Genomic DNA, 18196 nt, shown 5'->3' on the forward strand with positions numbered 1-18196 from the left:
GGGCTTTCCAGTACCTCCCAAGATGGCAAACTAGTATGATTTGTATTTTCTTGTCCTGAAATAGCTCTATAAAGACTATAAGAGGAAAGATTTATTCTAGGAGGGGTCAAAATTCTAGACAATGTTGACATCATAAGATAGGTGTGGGTAGAAAACAGAACCTAGAAACTTGCTGAGGTACTTATCTTGTTGAAAGGAAGGTGCAGTTATTATATGTGAAAAAAACAGTAAGAGTAAATAACTTACATATGACAAACACACAGTCAGCATCATATTGAATAGGGAATGTTGGAAGCATTTCCACTAATATCTAGAACCAGACAAAGGTACCCACATTCACTATTGTATTCAATACTGTTATGGAAGTTTTATCTAGAGCATTTAGGCAAGAAAAAGAAATAAAAGGGATACAAATAGGAAAGGAGGAAGTCAATTATACCTGTTTGCAGATTAAAAATATATATACAGAGAAATCAAAAGACTCCACTAAGAAACTACTGGAACTCATAAAAGAGTTTGGTAAAGTTGCCAGATGTAAAATCACACAAAAATCCATAGCCTTTGAATACAGACAAGGCCATGGCAGAAAAAGAATTTATAAGTATCATTCACTATAGTTACAGAAAATTTTGAATACCTTGGAATAAATTTAACCAGGGATGTGAAAGATCTCTACAATTATAATTACAAAATATTAAAGAAAGAAATAGAAAAAGACACACAAAAAATGGAAAAATATTCCATGTTCATGGATTGGAAGAATCAATATCATCAAAATATCCATACTACCCAAAGCAATTTACAGATTCAATACAATCCCAATCAAAATACCAATGAGGGGGTTGGTACCATGGCTTAAGAGAGTAAAGCCACTGCCTGCAGTGCTGGCATCCCACATGGGTACCAGTTTGAGTCCCAGCTACTCCACTTCCATTCTAGCTCCCAGCTAATGTGCCTGGGAAAGCAGCGGAAGATGGCCCAAGTACTTGGGCGCCTGCACTCACATGGGAAACCTAGAAGAAACTCCCGGCGCCTGGCTTCGGATCCACGCAGCTCTGGCTGTTGCGGGGAGTGAACTAGTGGAGATTTCTCTGTCTCTGCCTCTCTTTCTCTGTAACTCTTCCTTTCAAATAAATAAATCAATCTTTAAAAAATATACCAAAGACATTCTTCTCAGATCTAGAAAAAATGATGCTGAAATTCTTATGGAACACAAGAGACCCTGAATAGCTAAAGCAATCTTAAACAACAAAAACAAAGCCAGAGGCATCATGATACCGGATTTCAAGACATACTACAAGACAGTTATAATCAAAAGAGCCTGGTACTGACACAAAAATAGACACATAGTGCAATGGAACAGAATAGAAACTCCAGAAAACAATCCATGCATCTACAACCAAGTAATTTTTGTCAATGGAGCTAAAATCAATTCCTAGAGCAAGGGGAGTCTCTTCAACAAATAGTGCAGGGAAAACTGGATCTCCATATACAGAAATATGAAACAAAACCCCTACATAACACCTTATACAAAAATCAACTCAAAATGGATCAAGGATCTACATCTACGACCTGCTACTATCAAATTACTAGAGGAAACTAGTAATCGGGGAAACTCTGTAAGACATTGGCACAGGTAAAAACTTCTCAGAAAACACCCTTAGAAGCATAGACAATCAAAGCCAAGATAGACAAATGGGATTATACCAAGCTAAGAAACTTCTGCACTACAAATGAAACACATAACAAAATGAAGAGGCAACCAACAGAATGGGAGAAAATATTTGTGAGCTATTGAAGTGATAAAGGATTAATATCCAAAATTCATAAAGAGCTCAAAAACTCAACAACAAACAATCCAGTTAAGAAATGGGCAAAGGACATGAACCTCCATTTTTCAAAGGATGAAATTCAAATGGCCAACACACATATGAAAAAAGGCTGAGGATCACCAGCCATCAGGGAAATGCAAATCAAAACTTCGGTGAGGTTTCGCCTCACCCCAGTTAGAATGACTCTCATACAGATATCAACAAATAATGCTAGTGCAAGTTGTAGTCCTGGCTGCTCCACTTCTGATCCAGCTCTCTGTTATGTCCAGGAAAGCAGTAGAAAATGGCCCAAGTCCTTGGGCCCCCACATCTGCATGGAAGACCTGGAGGAAGCTCCTGGCTCCTGGCTTCAGATCAGTGCAGCTCCAGCCGTTACAGACATCTGGGAAGTGAACCAGTGTATGGAAGCCCCACCCCCCACCCCTACGCCTGTCACTCTGCCTTTCAAATAAATTTTCAGTCATTCCAAGATGGCGGGGTAGGAAGGGAGTTACTCCTCTAGTCCAGAAAATAGTTTAAAAATAGTAAAGAGTGTGCAGTTTCAGGGGAGAGTTAGGGAGAAAACAGCAGAGGAAACTCTACACAAATTAGAGAGACATGGTGGACCTACATGGGGGGCATGGATGCCCACAACTCAGGACTCCAGCAGCTGAGAGTCTACACACCAGCTTTGGAAAGTGAGGCGAGACCAGACTGCAGCAGCCCAAGCCACTGGGGATAAAGCTGCAGGAAGAGCCCAGAGGGAACCCGGCTTAGAGCCCCATGGGGGATAGTGTATCTGCCAAGCAAGAGGAGAAAAAAAAGGATGGAGATGTTTCTCTCTCCCCAATCACTTTACAACTGCATCCTATAACAAGCCGATAGAGCAGGTGGCATTTTGGACACATATAACAGCTGTGCCAGCCTGTGTCTGCACCCAATAACCAGCCAAGTGGAAACTCCTGACTCTGGTGGGGAACACTAACAGGGGGTTAGGAGCTTGTGACTATGGGAGGCTTCTGTGCCAAGACTGAGAAAAAAACTGAGGCTGTGTGGGAGGACTTATAGTGTGGCTGGGACTTTGGGCAGTCACAATGGGAGACTCCAGATGCTCAGGGCTTCCTAGTTACCTGGTGAGAGACACTGCTGGAGAATCTGAGGACCGCACAGATCCTTTGTGTGGTCCTTGGGACAGAGCGGATGAATATAATACCCACTGGGCCTAGTGCTCAGGCACAGTTCTCCTTTGAGAAGAGGAGCTCAGCTGAGCAGAATAAACTTCCCTTCTGAATAACAAAATGATTTATCATGCCAAACCTGGGCGTCTCACCTTAGGCACGACCTTCACCCTAGAGAACTGAACAGAGCTTCCTAGTCACACCTATTACAAGCATCTAGATATTCACTGAAAGTAAACACTCCACTTATCTACAGAGTCATAGTACAAAGATAAAAGCTTCCACAGAAAAGAAAAAAAATAAGAAACCAAAGAGTATCTCCCACAAATGCAGAAAAACAAACATACCAATTCAAGAAGAAAGAACAAGGAAGACAAAATGACACCTCCTAAAGAACACAACACTTCAATACTAGATTGTGAAGATGATGAGATGGAAGAAATGCAAGAAATGGAATTCAAAAAAATTGATCATAAGTAACACAGAAGTAATCAGAAGCAAATACACAAACTATTGAAATCCGTACAGGATATGAAAGAAAATTTCTCACATGAAATTGAAATCTTAAAGAGAAACCAAAATGAAATGAAGAATTCAATAGAACAAATAAAAAATGCAGTGGAAAGTCTTAACAGAATCAGTAAAGCAGAAGAAAGAATATCTGACTTAGAAGACAAAAAACAGGAAATTATACAAACCAAAAATAAGAAGAGGAAATTAGAAAACTAAAAAACACTGTTTGGAATCTACAGGATAATACCAAATGACCTAGCACACAGGTACCAGGAGTTCCTGAAGGTGTGGATAGAGAGAAAGGATTAGAAGGCCTTTTTTAGTGAAATAACAACAGAAAACTTCCCTATTTTGGGAAAGAAAGAGACATCCAAGTACAGGAAGCACACAGAACTACTAATAGAGATAACCAGAAAAGATATTCACCACAACACATTGTAATCAAACTCACCATAGTAAAACATAAAGAAAAGATTCTAAAATGTGCATGATTACTTTCAGAGGATCTCCAATTAGACTCACAGTGGACTTCTCATCAGAAACCCAATAGGCTACGAGAGAATGGCAAGATATATTCCAAGTCTTAAGAGAAAAAAAAAAACTATCAACCCAGAATACTACGCACTACAAAGCTCTCATTTATGAATGAAGGTGAAATGAAGGCCTTCCATACCAAACAGAAATTGAAAGAATTTGTCAGCACACATCCAGTCATACAAAAGATGCTTAAGGATGTGTTGCACACAGAAACACAGTTATCACTACAAAAGAACGTAAAGAAGGAAATCTCTCAGTAAAAGTTCAAAGGAAATTCAAAGTAAAAAAATAGGAATATTTCTGGAAAAATGGCAGGGCAAAGTCGTTACTTATCAATAGTCACCTTGAATAAAAATGGCCTCAACTTTCCAGTTAAAAGACACAGACTGGCTGAATGGATTAAAAAAAAAAAAAACATCTATTTGCTGCCTACAAGAAACATAGCTCACCAACAAAGATGCATGGAGACTGAAAGTGAAAGGAAGGAAAAAGATATTCCATGCCAACAGAAACAAAAAAGAGCTGGTGTAGCCATCCTAATGTCATACAAAATAGACTTTTACACAAAAACTGTTAAGAGAGACAAAGAAGGTAACTATGTAATTATTAATGGATCAATTCAACAGAAAGATTTAACTATTATAAATGTATATGCACCTAATCACAGAGAATTTGGCTGTTTAAAAGAAATGTTAAGGGATCTAAAGGCAGACATAGACTTCAAGACATTAGTAATGGGGGACTTTAATACCTCACTTTCTGCAATGGACAGATCAACCAGGCATAAAATTAGCAAGGAAAAAGCAGATTTAATCGACACCATAGACCCAATGGACCTAACAGATACCTACAGAACTTTTCATCCTACAGTTGCAGAATACACATTCTTCTCACCAGTGCATGGAACTTTATCTAGGATTGACCACATACTAGGCCATAAAGCAAGTATCAGCAAATTTAAAAAAAAATCAAAATCATACCATGCATCTTCTCAGACGACAATGGAATGAGGTTGGAAATCAGCAACTTGCGAATCTTTAGAGCATATGCAAACACATGGATATTGAACAACATGCTCCTGAATGAACAGTGGGTCATAGACGATATCAAAACAGAAATCAAAAAATTTCTGGAAACAAATGAAGATGACACACCATATAAAAACTTACGGGATACAGCAAAAGCAGTAATAAGAGGAAACTTTATAGCAATAGGTGTCTACATCAAAAAATTGGAAAGGCACCAAATAAATGAGCTATCAATGAATCTCAAGGATCTGGAAAAACAGCAGCAAACCAAACCGAAAACTAGTAGGAGAAAAATAATTAAAATTAGAGAAGAGGCCAGCACTGCAGCTCACTTGGCTACTCTTCCACCTGTGGTGCTGGCACCCCAGCTTCTAGTCCCAGTTGGGGCGCTGGATTCTGTCCCAGTTGCTCCTCTTCCAGTCCAGCTCTCTGCTGTGGCCTGGGAAGGCACCCCCAAGGGAGACCAGGAGGAAGCACCTGGTTCCTGGCTTTGGATTGGCGCAGTGCACCGGCAGTAGCAGCCATTTGGGGGGTGAACCAACAGAAGGAAGACTTTTCTCTCTGTCTCTCTCTAACTCTGCCTGTCAAAAAAAAAAAAACCAGAAGAAATCAACAAGATTGAATCCAAAAAGCAATACAAATGATTAGCTAAATGAAGAGCTGGTTTTTTGAAAACAAACAAACAAACAAACAAAAAAACAAACCACTATTGGCCCAACCAAAAAAAAAAAAAAAAAAGAATAGTCAAATCAATAAAATTAGAGATGAAAAAAGTAATGTAACAACAGACACAATAGAAATAAAAGGAATCTTCAGAAATTACTACAAAGAGCTGTATGCCAACAAACTGGGAAACCTAGAAAAAGTGGACAGATCGCTGGACACATACAACCTATCTAAATTGAGCCATGAAGAGATACAAAACCTAATCAGACCCATAACCAAGATGGAAATCGAATCCCTCTCCACAAAGAAAAGCCCAGGACCAGATGGCTTCACCAGATGTCTTCACTATAGAATTCTCTGCTGAATTCTACCAGACTTTTAAAGAAGAACTAACTCCAATTCTTCTCAAGTTATTCAAAACAACTGAAAGGGAGGGAATCCTCCCAAATTATTTCTATGAAGCCCGCATCACTTTAATTCCTAAATCTGAAAAAGATGCAACAGAGAAATAGAATTACAGACCAATTTCCCTGATGAACATAGATGCAAAAATCCTCAACAAAATTCTAGCCAAGAGAATCTAACAACACATAAAAAAGATCATCCACCCAGGCCAAGTGGGATTGATCCCTTGTATGCAGGATAAATTCAACACTCACAAATCAATCAATGTGATACATCACATTAACAAACTGCTGAACAGAAACTATATGATTAGCTCAATAAATGCAAAAAAATTTTTGATAAAATACAACAGCATTTCATGATGAAAACTAAGTAAATTAGGTATAGAAGGAACATTCCTCAACACAATTAAGGGAATTTATGACAAATCCATGGCCAGCATCATACTGAATGGGGAAAACTTAAAAGCAGTCCCACTGAGATCCAGTAGCAGATATGATGCCCACTCTCACCACTGCTATTCAATATAGTCCTGGACATTTTAGCCAGAGCCATTAGGCAAATAAAAGAAATCAAAGGGATACAAATCAGGAAGGAGAAAGGCAAACTAGTCCCATTTGCAGATGACATAATGTTATACATAGGGTATCCAAAAGACTCCGCTAAGAGACTATTGGAACTCATAGAAGAGTTTGGTAAAGTAGCAGCCTATAAAGCCAATACATAAAAATCAACAGCCTTTGTATACACAGACAATGCCAAGGCTGAGATTGAGCTTCTATGATAAATCCCATTCACAATAGCTACAAAAAAAATAAAATACCTTGGAATAAATTTAACCAAGGATATCAAAGATCTCTACGATGTGAATTATAAAACATTAAAGAAACAAACAGAAGAAGATACAAAAAACAGGAAAAATCTTCCATGCTCATGGATTGGAAGAATCAATATCATCAAATGTGCATTATTCAGAAAGTACTTTACAAATTCAATGAGATAGCAGTCAATATACCAAAGACATTCTTCTCAGATCTAGAAAAAATGATGTTGAAATTCATATAGAGATACAGGAGACCTAGAATAGCTAAAGCAATCTTATACAACAAAAACAAAGCTGGAAGGATCACACAATACCAGATTTTAAGACATATACAAGGCAGTTATAATCAAAATAGTCTGGTAATGGCACAAAAAGAGACATGCAGACCAATGGAGCAGAATAGAAACACCAGAAATCAATCCAAACATCTACAGCCAACTTATATTTGACCAAGGAGATAAATCAATCCCTGGAGCAAGGACAGTCTCTTCAACAAATGGTGCTGGGAAAACTGGATTTCCACATGAAGAAGTATGAAGTAAGACCCCTACCTTACAGCTTACACGAAACTCCACTCAACATGGATTAAAGATCTAAATCTATAACCTAATATCATCAAATTTTTAGAGAACATTGGGGAAACCCTGCAAGACACTGGAACAGGCAAAGAATTCTTGAAAAAGACCCCAGAGGCACAGACAGTCAAAGTCAAAATTAACAAATGGGATTACTTCAAATTGAGAAGTTTCTGTACAGCAAAGGAAACATTCAGTAAAGTGAAGAGGCAACTGACAGAATAGGAGATATTATTTGCAAACTATGCAGCTGATAAAGGATTAATAACCAGAATCTACAAAGAGATCAAGAAACTCCACAACAAAACAACCCAGTTAAGTGATGGGCCAAGGACTTAGTTTTCAAAAGAGTAAATCCAAATGGCCAACAGACACATGAAAAAATGTTCAGGATCGATCACTAGCTGTCAGGGAAATGCAAAACAAAACCACAGCGAGGTTTCACCTCACCCCGGTTAGAATGGCTTACTGCAGTCAGAATGACTTTCATATAGAAATCCACAAACAATATATGCTGGTGATGATGTGGGGGAAAAGTACTCCAATCCACTGTTGTTGGGAATGTCAACTGGTAAAGCCAGTATGGAAATACCTCAAAAATCTGAATATAGACCTACCATATGACCCAGCCATCCCAATCCTGGGAATTTTCCCAAGAGAAATGAAATCCATAAAAAAAGTTATCTGCACCTCCATGTTTATTGCAGCTCAATTCACAAGAGCTAAGACATGGAATCAACCTAAATGTCCATCAACTGAAGAATGGATAAAGAAATTATGGGATATATACACTATAGAATACTAAATAGTGGTAAAAAAATGAAATCTGGTCATTTGCAACAAAATGGAAGAATCTGGAAATCATCATACTTAGTGAAATAAGCCAGTCCCAAAGGGACAAATACCATGTGTTTTCCCTGATCTGTGGGAATAGAGAACTAAAATGAAATCTGGAGAAGTGACACTTCAAGATGGGATGACTTGTGCTGCCCTTGTCTTGACTGTCAAGGAACTGTTTCTTTTTGTTGTTGTTGTTGTTTTTTTTTCTTCATAGTATTTGTTGAACTCTTTACTTAACACAGAGCTAATCATATGTTTATAAAGTCAACTGAAAATAGATATCAGTAAAAAAATAAGAGTGGGAATATGAGAGGGAGGAGGAAGTTTGTAATTGTAAAGCTGTATTCTGTGTGTTCTTCATTCATTCCCGTGGACTTTTTTTTTTGACAGGCAGAGTGGACAGTGAGAGAGAGAGACAGAGAGAAAGGTCTTCCTTTGCCGTTGGTTCACCCTCCAATGGCAGCTGCAGCTGGCGCACTGCAGCCGGCACACCGTGCTGATCCGATGGCAGGAGCCAGGTACTTCTCCTGGTCTCCCATGGGGTGCAGGGCCCAAGGACTTGGGCCATCCTCCACTGCACTCCCTGGCCACAGCAGAGAGCTGGCCTGGAAGAAGGGCAACCGGGACAGAATCCGGCGCCCCGACCGGGACTAGAACGCAGTGTGCCGGCGCCGCAAGGCAGAGGATTAGCCTAGTGAGCTGCAGCGCCGGCCCTGGACTTACTTCTAAGGGTACAGTTTAAAAACTTGTCATGGGACTCTAAATCTGATTAAGCTTCGTGGTAAAAATGCCATCTTAATTGTTAAGGTGATCATGTTAAGTGTTAAAGTGAATATATAGATAGGATTAAGAGTTAAAAAGATCATATATAAATAGGATCAAGTGCTTGTTAATAATGATAGAATTAAAAGGAGAGAATGTCCCACATTGGAAGTAGTCCACACAGCAGACTCATAGAATGACAACTGCTTTAAGTAACACTCTGACCTCAGAATCAGCCCTTCAGACTTGCTAGTCTGGCTGAAAAGCCCATGAGAGCATTTCAGACATGGAAAGCCAAGACACTGTGGCAAAAAGTGTTCTACATGAAGGATCTCTGTGAGTGAGACCCCAATGGAAAGAAGTAGCCATCAAAGAAGGATGTATTTTTCTCTAAATGGAGGAGAGAACTTCCACTTTGCTTATGGCCTTGTGCAAATACTGACAGAGTTTGTGGACTCAAAAGGCTTCCATAGCATAGGCAGCTCATGTCAAGGACCTTGAGTGGTCACTGAAGTCATATATGAGTGTTAATTGTTAAATCAACAAGAGGAGTCACTATGCACTAACTCCCCATGCAGGACCTCTGTCCTCAATGAGTTATATTCTGAAAGTTAACTGTAAAACCAGTTCTCAAACAGTTTTGTGTGTGCATGTGTGTGGGTGTGCAAATTGTTGAAACCTTTACTTAGTACAGAGTTGGTCTTCTGTGTACAAAGTTAATTGAAAATGAATCTTAATGGCAATGGGACTGGCAAGGGGAAGAGAAGGAGGTGGAGGTGTGGGAGTGTGGGTGGTATGGTGGGAAGAATAACTGTATTCCTAAAGTTGTACTTGTGAAATTTTATTCCTTAAAAATAATTTAAAAAATAAAAAATGAGTTTTTAAAAAAGTAATAGAATGAGAGAAAACATGTGCAATGTCTAAAACTAACCAGAAATTATCTAAAATGCACAAGCAATTCCTGAAACTCAATAAGAAAGAAGTAACTCTAATAGAAAAACACATGAAGCACAAGAACAGGCAAGTAATGTAAATGGAACTCCTGGAAGACTACAATCATGAAGAGGTGTTAAAAACACTAGTAATAGAAAAAAAATTAAAATGAAAAGCTGACTACACTTTAAGTCTTTAAGATTGACAAAAATCAAAAAGCTAGATAATATCCGGGGTTAGTAAGGTTATAGGGAAACAGGAATTCTTCATCCATTACAACAGATGTGGCCATTCAAGAGGGCAACCTGGCACAACCTCATCAAAATAAAAAATGCATACACTATTACCCAGCAATTTTATTCCTGAAAATGAGCCTTAAGAAATTTTCTATAGATCCATAAGAGGACAAAGATGTACATGTTCATCATTTGGAGAACACAAGTCAGTTGTGGTGGAGTATTAAGGCTGAAACATGGATGGCCGAAATAAAATACTCATATAACTTAGTGAAAGAAGTAAAAAACAGAAGACATCACTATCAAGAGTGGGAAACATCAAGCCCAAGGGCCGTATAAGGCCTATGAAATCATTCGGTCTGGCTCTGTAGCAGGGTCCATGTACCGAGAACAAGACACCAAGGCCTTTGAACAGGAAACAGTCTTTTATTATGTCGGCATAAGGCCCAGGTCCTGAGCCTTGAACAAAGGGTTTTCCCTTATATATGGTTTTAGCTTCTTTGTCTTTCTTATATGGTTACCTGCATACATTTGATTGGATATTCTAATGTCACATGGCAGCCACAGGATTGATACAATACCATGCATGGGAATGTAGTTACTGAAGAATTTGTTTTACACACATACTGAGCCATAAGCTGTTTGGCAAGGGTTAACATCACTGTTCTGTACTAACAAGCAGAACCTGAAATGGTTACATATAAGCATATAGAAACTACAGTTGAAGCACTCATAAGCAAGCAGATAACAACTACATTTCATTCCCAGGACAGATGCCTCCCTTTTTGCTTCTGACCTTGGGAAGGCCTCTACCACAACTTTAATCATGTCAGTTAGAAACAAGTTTAATTAAAAGACAAAGGCCTCTGCCACAGCTCTGCTAGAGCAACTATAGGCAGGACTTGAAATTCAATAAATCTATAGGAGGTTACTTTTTAAGTTGACAATTGTCTATGGCTCCTAAATGGCATTATATATACCCAAATGGCCCTTGGCACAAAAAAGGTTCCCCACTCCCATTTAGATGAACTAAAAATTCATGTATACAAATGAAAATTCAACATATATAACATTAATCAGATCAGAATGCTTGCCTATTATAGGAGAGTGAAAAGAGGTAAGCCAGACTAGCTAAATACATAATTAAAAACAAGAGAGAATCTTACATGGACCAATAATGACAATATATCAAAAATCAAGGAGCATGTGGTAAATTCAATCAGGTACACCTGAGGTTAAAAAAAAGCCACCCTTCCTTTTCAAAATCATTGAATATCTTAGATATTTAAAAGGCATTCAATATTGTTGACCACTTTAACTCATCTGCATTTATGGATCAACTAAATACTGGTTTTCACATATCCTTAGGTATCATGACTGTCATTTACAAAGGGAAGTAAGAAGAGACATTTGAAATCACATCTATAAAACCTCCGATCCAATGCTCTTTTCATTTCACATAGTCTCATTTTCATATAAAGGAGTTACTAGACCAAAGTCTGTTTTACAAAGTACTATGCAGGCAAATTGTGTATGGCTAAAAGGGATGACATAAAAATCATATCACCTCTTTCCTTGGAAACATTTAAGAACAGAATACACATTTATCTACTGAGGCCTTAAAGCTTCTTAGAACTCTAAATGTGTTCTAATAAGAATATATAAATATCAAAGATGTTCTCCTTACTATACAGAACATATAGTATATTCTAATATAATATAAAATAGCTTCTTTAAATTTATAATAAAAGCATCACAACTTCAATAAATAAAGTAACAAAGTAACATGATCTGACAATTCACACAAGAGGAAATAAAAATGTAAACAGTTCAATTTCACTAGTAATGACAGAAATGCTGATTTTAAATGACAACAAGTGACTATTTTACACTAAATTTTAAAACACCAATGCTGGCATGGTTGTGATAAAACTGCTATGTTTATACATTGCTGACATTATTATGTCGCTTTTAGAAAGCAATATGGATGGGGCCGGTGCAGTGGCACAGTGGAACAGTGGCTTAACGCCCCGGCATCCCATATGGGTGCTTGTTTGAGACCTGTCTGCTCCATTTCCCATCCAGCTCTCTGCTATGGCCTGAGAAAGAGGTAGAAGATGGCCCAAGTCTTTGGATCCCCACACCCACATGGGAGATCTGGAAGAAGTTCCTGGATCCTGGCTTCTGATCCGTACAGCTCCAGCCATTGTGGCCAAATGGGGAGTGAACCATCAGATGGAAGACCTCTGTCTCTTCTCTCTCTGTGTAACTCTTTCGAATAAATAAATAAATAAATCTTAAAAAAAAGAAGAAGAATCCTGAAAGGGCTCACAATTAAAAAAAAGCAATATGGAAATATTATCAATATTATATAACTGGGTCAGGCATTTGGTACAGTGGTGAGGAAGCCACTTAGAATACACACATCCCATATTGGAGTTACCTGGGTTCAAGTCTCAGTTCCATTTATTAGTTTTACTTCTCACCAATGAATACCCTGAGAGGCAGCAGGTGATGTTAAGTAGTTGGGTCCCTGCCACCTATGTGGGAGAACCAGACTGATTTCTGGGTTTCTGGATTCAGTCTGGTCTAGGTCTAGCTGTTGCAGGAATTTGGGAAGTGGCCCAGCAAATGGAAGCTCTGTCTGCCAAAGCACATAAAATTGAAAAAAAAAAAAAAAGAAAGATCATGTAAGTTTGATCCAGTAGCTCCAGTCTTAGAAATTCATCCTGAGGAAGTACTTCAGAGAGTCAAATTTAAAGACACATGAAGATACTCGCTGAGATGACCCCAATAATAGGAGGCAAGAAAAAGAAATTAAAGGGATACAAATTGGGAAGGAAGAAATCAAACTATCTCTCTTTGCAGATGATATGATTCTTTATTTAGGGGACCCAAAAAAATCTACTAAGAGACTACTGGAACTCATGGAAGAGTTTGGCAAAACAGCAGGGTATAAAATCAATGCACAAAAATCCACAGCCTTTGAATACACAGGCAATGCCACGGCTGAGAAAGAACTTCTAAGATCAATCCCATTCATAATAGCCACAAAAAAAATCAAATACTTTGGAATAAACTTAACCAAGGACGTTAAAGATCCCTATGATGAGAATTACAAAATTTTAAAGAAAGAAATAGAAGACGACACCAAAAAATGGAAAAATCTTCCATGCTCATGGATTGGAAGAATCAACATCATCAAAATGTCCATTCTCCCAAAAGCAATTTACAGATTCAATGCAATACCAATCAAAATACCAAAGACATTCTTCTCAGATCTGGAAAAAATGATGCTGAAATTCACATGGAGGCACAGGAGACCACGAATAGCTAAAGCAATCTTGTACAACAAAAACAAAGCCAGAGGCATCACAATACCAGATGTCAGGACATACTACAGGGCAGTTGTAATCAAAACAGCATGGTACTGGTACAGAAACAAATGGATAGACCAATGGAACAGAAGAGAAACACCAGAAATCAATCCAAACATCTACAGCCAACTTGTATTTGATCAAGGATCTAAAACCAACTCCTGGAGCAAGGATAGTCTATTCAATAAATAGTGCTGGGCAAACTGGATTTCCACGTGCAGAAGCATGAAGCAAGACCCCTACCTTACACCTTACACAAAAATCCACTCAACATGGATTAAAGACCTAAATTTACGACTGACACCATCAAATTCTTAGAGAACATTGGAGAAACCCTGCAAGATATAGGCACAGGCAAAGACTTCTTGGAAAGGACCCCAGAGGTACAGGCGGTCAAAGCCAAAATTAACAAATGGGATTACATCAAATTGAGAAGTTTCTATACTTCAAAAGAAACAGTCAGGAAAGTGAAGAGACAACCGACAAAATGGGAAAAAATATTTGCAAACTATGCAACAGATAAAGGGTTAATAACCAGAATCTACAAAGAGATCAAGAAACTCCAAAACAACAAAACAAACAACCCACTAAACAGATAGGCCAAGGACCTCAATAGACATTTTTCAAAACAGGAAATCCAAATGGCCAACATACACATGAAAAAATGTTCAAGATCACTAGCCTTCAGGGAAATGCAAATCAAAACCACAATGAGGTTTCACCTCACCCCGGTTAGAATGGCTCACATTCAGAAATCTACCAACAATAGATGCTGGAGAGGATGTGGGGAAAAAGGGACACTAACCCACTGTTGTTGGGAATGCAAACTGGTAAAGCCACTATGGAAGTCAGTGTGGAGATTCCTCAGAAACCTGAATATAACGCTAAAACCCAGCCATCCCACTCCTTGGAATTTACCCAAAGCAAATGAAATTGGCAAACAAAAAAGGGGCCTGCACCTCAATGTTTATTGCAGCTCATTTCACAATAGCTAAGACCTGGAATCAACCTAAATGCCCATCTACAATAGAATGGATAAAGAAATTATGGGACATGTACTCTATAGAATACTATACAGCAGTAAAAAACAATGAAATCTGGTCATTTGCAACAAAATGGAGGAAGCTGGAAAACATCATGCTGAGTGAAATAAGCCATTCCCAAAGGGACGAATATCATATGTTCTCCCTGATCGGTGACGACTAACCAAGCACCAAAAAGGAAACCTGTTGAAGTGAAATGGACACTATGAGAAACGGTGACCTGATCAGCCCTTGCCCTGACTGTTGATGTACAACTTAATACTTTATCCCTTTTAGTATTGTTTTGTTCTACTTAATACTATTGGTTGAACTCTTTAATTAACACACAATTATTCTTAGGTGTTTAAATTTAACTGAAAAGTGATCTCTGTTAAATATAAGAGTGGGAATAAAAGAGGGAGGAGATGTACAATTTGGGACAAGCTCAAGCTGACTTGCCCCAAATGGTAGAGTTAGAAACGTGCCAGGGGATTCCAATACAATCCCATCAAGGTGGCATTTACCAATGCCATCTCACTAGTCCAAGTGATCATTTTCATTTCACAATTGATCAAACTGATAGGTCTAAGAGTCAAAAGGATCACACAAACAAGACTAGTGTCTGCTAATACTAACTGATAGAATAAAATAGGGAGAGAACGATCCAACGTGGGAAGTGGAATACAGAGCAGACTCATAGAATGGCAGATATCCTAAACAGCACTCTGGCCTCAGAATCATCCCTTAAGGCATTTGGATCTGGCTAAAAAGCCCATGAGAGTATTGTAGGCATGGAAAGCCAAGACACTCTGGCAAAAAAAAAAAAAAATGACCTGTTGCTCCCCCCTCTTCGTGGAGGAACGACACTAAGCCCTGCCTAGGCTTCATATCTGAGTCACGGCACCATTATGTCGCTCCCCCTCTTCGTGGAGGAGCAACACAGGACCCTGCGCTGTTCTTTCGTCTGCTCGGCCCTCCCCGGGTTTGCTACTGGTTCTTCCCGGGTTGGCTACTAACCCTTCCACCTCCATGGAACGGCAGTTCCCCCTGGCCACATTCCCCACTTCCGCAGGGGAGCGGCACAACGCCGGCCGGCTCTCTCGGGGGCTGCACAGGTGTTCCTTCAGCTAGATGTTCCTCTTAGATGTTCCTCGTGAATGCCGTCTCTCTCCTCCTTTATAGTCCTCCTCCGCCAATCCTAACTCGGCTGCCCACATGCCGAGTACGCTGCTCTCCTCCAATCAGGAGTAGGTCCTACAGTTTATTGGTTGAACTGGAGGCAGCTGCGTAGAAGCTGTTTTCTCCTCTCCCAGCGCCATATTGTGGGAGAGCAGATGCATAGAATAAGTCTTAATTCCAGTAACTCAGTCTAGTCCGGGTTGCTCCCCACAATGACCTAAATGAAAGATACCTGTGAGGGAGATCCCAGTGGAAAGAATGGGCCATCAAAGAAGGAGGTACCTTCTCTGAAGGGAGGAGAGAACTTCCACTTTGACTATGACCTTGTGTAAATAAGATGGGAGATGGCACTCAAAAGGCTTCCATAGCCTTTGTAACCTATGACAAGAGCCTAGGGAGATTACTGACACCATAAACAAGAGTGTCAATTTGTTAAGTCAACAACAGGAGTCACTGTGCACTTACTCCTCATGTAGGATCTCTGTCCTTAATGTGTTGTAAATGTGAATTAATGCTATAACTAGTACTGAAACAGTATTTTACACTTTATGTTTCTGTGTGGGTGCAAACCGTTGAAATCTTTACTTAGTATATACTAAATTGATCTTGTGTATATAAAGATAATTGAAAATGAATCTTGGTGTGAACAGAATGGGAGAGGGAGCGGGAGATGGGATGGTTGCGGGTGGGAGGGATGTTATGGGGGGGGAAGCCATTGTAATCCATAAGCTGTACTCTGGAAATTTATATTTATGAAATAAAAGTTAAAAATAATAAAAAAAACTATGAATTTATTTTCAAATCTTTTGCACTAAAACCAAATACATTTTAATTCAATTTTCCACTAAATTTTTATGTTTAATTAAAAAAAAGAAAAAGAAAAGAGGAATATCTAAATGCCCAATAATGGAGGAAAGGATTAGATCAATTTCAGGTTACGATGGAATATTAAATAGATAAATAATAGTTAAATAACAGGCCACACTGTTATCCCATATGGCACCAGTTTGTGTTCCAGCTGCTCCACTTACAATCCAGCTCCCTGCTAATGACCTGGGAAAGCAGTGGAAGACAGAGAAAGTGCTTGGAACCCTGAACACATTTGGGAGACTCGGAAGAAGCTCCTGGCTTTGGATCGGCCCAGCTCCAGCCTTTGCAGTCAATTGGGGAGTGAACCAGAAGATAGAAGACCTCTCTCCGTCTCTCCCTTTCTCTGTCTGTAACTCTGCCTCTCAAATAAATAAATCTTTTAAAGATATATATAAATAAAATACTATGGCTCTTAGATTAGTATCTTTCACATATTAAGTGCTTAAGAAAAATTAGCTGAATCTGAAATGTGTCATTAAAAATTTTCTAAGAACTTACAAGGTTTGGCCTTGTGGGGTAGCAGTTAAAGTGCCACTTGTGATGCTGGTATCCCATATGGGCACCAGTTTGTGTCCATTCTGCTCCACTTCTATACTAGCTCCCTGCTGGTGGCCTGGGAAAAGCAGCTGAAGATGGCCCAAATGTTTGGGTCCTTGCCACTCACATGGGAGACTCAGAAAGCACTCCTGGCTTTGCCTTGCCCTACTGCTGGTCATTACGGCCATCTGAAGAGTGATCCAGCTGACAGAAGATCCCTTTCTCTAACTCTGACTTTCAAAATAAATAAATAACACTTTTTAAAAGAAACTTTTAAAAGTTATTATTAGGGCCGTCACTGTGGCGCAGTGGGTTAAAGCCCCAGCCTGAAGCGCCAGCATCCCATATGGGTGCCAATTCAAGTCCTGGCTGCTCCAACTTCTGATCCAGCTCCTTCTAATTCACCTGGGAAAGCAGCAGAAGATGGCCAAGGTACTTGGGCTCCTGCACCCATGTGGGAGACCTGGAAGAAGCTCCTGGCTCCTGACATCAGATTGGCTCAGCTCCAGCGTTGTGGCCATTTGAGATGTAAATCAGCGGATGGAAGACCTCTCTCTCTACCTCTCTCTAAACTCTGTCTTTCAAATAAATAAAATAAATCTTTTTAAAAAGTTCTTATTATTCAATTGAGAGACAGAGAGGCAAGGAGATAAAGAGCTCTCATCTGTTGGTTCAGTTTCCAAATGGGCCAAGAAAGGTTAGTGCTAAAGTCAGGAATCAGAACTCAATGCCGGTCACCCATGTAGGTGGCAGGAACCCGGCTACCTGAACAATCATATCTACCTCCCAAAATCTTCATTAGCAGGAATCTGGAGTCAGAAGCCAGAGCCAGGCATCAAACTCAAGTACTCCAAAGTGAGACACAAGTGTCTTAACTACTGTACCAAACATCTGCCCCTAAATT

At 39.3% G+C, this 18196-nt stretch overlaps 1 protein-coding gene across 2 annotated transcripts in view; it reads right to left on the bottom strand.

The window, feature by feature from the left end:
* The window catches only part of MTMR8 (myotubularin related protein 8), a 131857-nt gene that overhangs the window by 75827 nt on the left and 37834 nt on the right, over positions 1-18196 (bottom strand). The window lies entirely within an intron of this gene.

Source organism: Oryctolagus cuniculus, chromosome X (assembly GCF_964237555.1).
Source record: "Oryctolagus cuniculus chromosome X, mOryCun1.1, whole genome shotgun sequence".
In the NCBI taxonomy this organism is placed as follows: domain Eukaryota; kingdom Metazoa; phylum Chordata; class Mammalia; order Lagomorpha; family Leporidae; genus Oryctolagus; species Oryctolagus cuniculus.